The sequence below is a fragment of the Myotis myotis genome, unplaced genomic scaffold (genome assembly GCF_014108235.1).
Source record: "Myotis myotis isolate mMyoMyo1 unplaced genomic scaffold, mMyoMyo1.p scaffold_m19_p_8, whole genome shotgun sequence".
NCBI lineage: Eukaryota > Metazoa > Chordata > Mammalia > Chiroptera > Vespertilionidae > Myotis > Myotis myotis.
In genome coordinates this window covers 49,182,857-49,187,383 of record NW_023416390.1, presented here as the reverse complement: position 1 = coordinate 49,187,383, position 4,527 = coordinate 49,182,857, and the positions used below count along the sequence as shown (strand labels likewise).

The window sequence follows — 4,527 nt, the reverse complement described above, 5'->3', positions numbered from 1 at the left end:
CTCCCCTGTCATTTGTCTCTGGATCTATTTTTTTTTTGTCAGTTTATGTTGATCATTATATCCCGCATATGAGTGAGATCATGTGATATTTATCTTTCTCTGACTGGCTTATTTCGCTTAGCATAATGCTCTCCAGTTCCATCCATGCTGCTGCAAATGGTAAAAGTTCCTTCTTTTTTATAGCAGCATAGTATTCCATTCTTAATCCACTCATCTGTTGATGGGCAATTGGGCTGTTTCCAAATCTTAGCTATTGTAAATTGTGCTGCTATGAACATAGGGGTACATATTTCCTTTCTGATTGGTGTTTCTGTTTTCTTGGGATATAGTCTTAGAAGTGGGATTACTGGGTCAAACAGGAGTTCCATTTTTAACATTTTGAGGAAACTCCATACTGTCTTCCACAGTGGCTGCACCAGTCTGCATTCCCACCAGCAGTGCACGAGGGTTTCTTTTTCTCCACATCCTCACCAGCATTTGTCCTTTGTTGATTTGTTGATGATAGCCAGTCTGACAGGTGTGAGATGGCATCTCATTGTTGTTTTGATTTGCATCTCTCGGATGATTAGTGACTTTGAATAAAAATACAAAACTTCTGCAGAGCAAATGAAACCATCAACAAAACAACAAGAAAGCCCACTGCATGGGAGAACATATTTGCCAATGCTATTTCAGATAAGGGTTTAATCTCCAAAATTTAGAGAACTCATACAACTTAACAAAAGGAAGATAAACAATCCAATCAAAAAAGGGGCAAAGGAGCTAAATCAACACGTTTTAAAAGAGGACATACAGAAGGCTGAGAGACAAATGAAAACATGCTCAAAGCATAAGTACTTTTAATTCTCATGGCAACCCTATATTTAGGCATTATTATCACCTCCACTTGCATGCTGCAAAATGCAGCACAGAGAGGGTAAGTAACTCAATCAAGGACACACAGCTAGTGAGGAGTAGGATTTATACCCAGGCAGCCTTGCTCTGGGGACTATGCTCTAACCAATACGCATACTGCCTGATTGTGTCATACAAGCCATTTTCTCATGCTTTATCTCACTGAAAAAAATATTCCTGACCTAGGTAATTTTATTATCATTTTTAGATCGGGAAGGAACTGGGTTCTAAGTAAGTGAGTGGCTTTTCCAAGTCACAATTAGACAGATATCACACTTAGAGTAGTCTTGTAGATCCAAAATCTGGCTATAATATTCTTCCTTCTGCCTGCCTGGGTCTATTTGTGTAGTCTCATCTCTGAAGGATGAACATGAAGGAATTTTTGCTATAGCATTTTATTTCCTCACTGATTTTGCTGTCAATATAGTCATTTGATCAGGTCTCCAATGTAGAGCACATGTGCCTAAAATGAATGAACTTTGTAAATTATAGAGAAAGCCATAAATTAACTCTACATAAAGTGAGCACAGACAAGGCTGCCATATTTCTGTGAACATTGTGGGACACCTAAACCAGAATTGTATTTTCTCCCTGAAGAGAGGGATAAACATTACATTGTTTTGACCTTGGGATCATTGGATCTTATATTTATCCTATATAATAAAAGCCTAATATGCAAATTATCCCTTTGACTGGGAGTTCTACCAATGGGCGGGGCCAGCACACCAACTGCTCGTGGCCCCTCCTCCTGGCCCGCCCAGCCCCATGGGCCCCAATTGGGGCGGGCCGGCTGGACCCCACCCATGCATAAATTCTTGCACCGGGCCTCTAGTTTTATATATTTCTCAAAAAAAAATTATAGAAATCAACAGCCATTTAATCTGCTCTTAGAAAGGAAAAATATAAAAAAGAAAAATTATTGGACATGCAATAGACATGCAGCAAGTAGTTCTTTACGAATTGAGCAATCCATATTTTGTCCATTTTTATTGTAATTTGTGACTCCTCAGAGGACACTTATCTATAGCTCTAATTTGTTTTTTCTATAAATAAAGCTTCCTTTATTCTATATTATCCTATAGAGTTTTATTATTTTTACATCAGAACTGTGAAATGCTTAAGTTATAGATTAGTAATAAAAAAAAGTATCTCCGTACAGAAAATATGCTTAATAAATGAAAACCAAAACCCAAGATCTGGGGAGAGCCAAGAGGGCAAAACAAGCCTTAACCAAAAATGTTTGGAAATATTCAAGGAGCTACTCTTTTGAGCAATAGTCTCTCAGCTTCCAGTGACCATATTTAATAAACACATCAGCCAGGAAAGACCAGCAAAAATGTTTTAAAAGATAAGCAAATGTAGACTTATTTTGCACTGCACAGAGTGCTAATTTCAATAGACCCATTAAAATAGAGGATATTTGAGAAAGATCATTAATCAAAGTATTGGCCACTCTGTCCAAATTGTTACACATAAAAGTTTACAGTATTTTATTGCTAGTGTTTTAAATCTCTATGAACAAGTTCTAATACTTATTTCTTAAATGTAAAATAGTTTCTTAACACTTTGTAGAAAACCCACAACAATATCAAATGCTGATCATCAGAAGTATACATAAAATACCTTTATAATAGAAATAGTTATTCAGATATTAACAAGGTGCTATGGTCCTAAAATAGGCCACTTTCCAAGACTCTAATAATTATGGATTATCATAGTAATTATATAAATGTATTATAGTAAACAGAACAGTTATATACATGAGCTACACTTGAAGCTCAGGTAGTTATGAACATGAAGAGATCACTGGACTCTATTTCAAAGCTTCAGCAATGAGTGCAGAAGGAGGATGATCTTTAGGGTTTTCATTAGTGCCTACAGAGGAGAGTTCAGTTACCTTCTGGTACATGTTACCCAGTTCTTCCCTATTAATAGGTGGCCTACTTCCCAAAGCTGCATAGTATGTTTCATCATCAAAGTCACTTTCATCAAAAGTTTTATCTTCATCATCATCATCTGAAAGAGTCATGTGTGAAATAGACAAGGTCATTTCCCACAGAACTAGGCCAAAGGCAGATGCATCTGCCTTGCCAGTAAAATACCATTCTCCAAAGCTTCCTTGGGTTTCCAAGGCTCAGTGCCAATATAATAGGCCTCGGGGTCAGTCCCAGTCATGTCCGATAGTAGAGAGACTCCCACATCGTAGATTTTACTTGTTTCAAAATAACCTTTAAATACAACATTTGAAGACTTTATGTCTCCATGAAGCAATTTCTTCTCTTGGTACAGATACTTTAACCCTCTTGCTGTTATGGCTGCTGGAACAGGGAAGAGTCAGAGGAGAATGGGGACTAGATGGGAACTAACCTTATCTATTGCAGAGAAGTTGAGTTTGGTTTTTCTTCCACAGTCTAGGTGTGTAGGCAAGACACGTGGGGAAAAGACACACTATAAAAGTAAAATGGTAAGTAAAATTTCCCAAGTACAAATAACCCAAATTGTCACTATTTTGGAGACTCGGAGGATAAAGCAGACATCTTTCATCATTTTTTAAAAGATTTTTTTAATTGAATATTTTTTTTCTTTGAGAGAGAGAGAGGAGGGGAAAGGGAGAAAGAGAAACATTGATATGAGAGTGAAACATGGATCTGCTGCCCCCGCTCATGCCCCTTACTGGAGATCGAGCCACAGTGTGGGCGTATGTCCTGACCTGGAATCCAATGGGCAACTTTTCAGTGCATTGGACAACCCCAGCCAATTGAGCCACACCGGCCAGGCCATTTTTTATTTTTAGAAATGAAAAATTCAGCTCCCAACCTGACCCAGGTGGCATGTAGCCCAAAATACTTAGTAAACATCTGAGTGATATTTTTTCAAATACTAGGATTTTACAGGTGACACGTGGTCTCTAAACTCCCTGAATTCCTTTCCTTTTTAAACTTAGTTCTGTCATTCCCTCCCCCAAGGGGATAGATGAAGAAATCACAACTGAGACTTTACCTCTTGGCTTATTTACTTTTTACTTCCAAAGCAGCCCATTTTTGAAATGAGATTTTCCAAAAGTCAGGGGGGGAGGGGGGCGGGGGGGGGAGGAGTGGGGAGGGGATTTTGAAGATTCTGCATCACCAGATATTGGAGTAGGAAGGAAGAGCCTCAGTGAGCATATTATGCACTTTTTGCTGCTTAAAGCCCCAGTCTTCTGAGTTATCATATCCTGGAGTTCTGGCTCTTAACTACTTAGAAATATTTCTATTGTTTCTTGAAACATAAATTTGTTCCTCTGTGTTTAACACTAGTCTGACTCAGTTATTTTTCAGCTTTATTATCGCTAAATAAACGAAAACTTTAGAGTGAGCCTAATGAATATATGTCTTATGCAAATAGGTCTGGTTGAGTTTCATGTTTTAATAAAGAAGCACACAGTCTGGAACATCTTGCCTTTGATTAGAAAGCGAAAATACAGTTATTTCTGCTGATTACCATTAAGTAAGAAACCATAGTGCCTGTTCCTTTGTTGTACTTTGCATAACACTAAGTAGAGCATTTAATAAACAAACCCTAAGTTGGTAATGCCCTCGGGTAGCAGGCACCCAATTTAATTGCTAGTGTAAGATTTTGACCCTTCTCTAGGTG

General features: G+C 38.0%; 1 pseudogene; it reads right to left on the bottom strand.

Moving 5' to 3' along the window:
* Positions 1–2,707: 2,707 nt before the first annotated feature.
* LOC118661552 lies at positions 2,708–3,727 on the bottom strand (annotated as a pseudogene).
* Between the last annotated feature and the right edge of the window lie 800 nt (positions 3,728–4,527).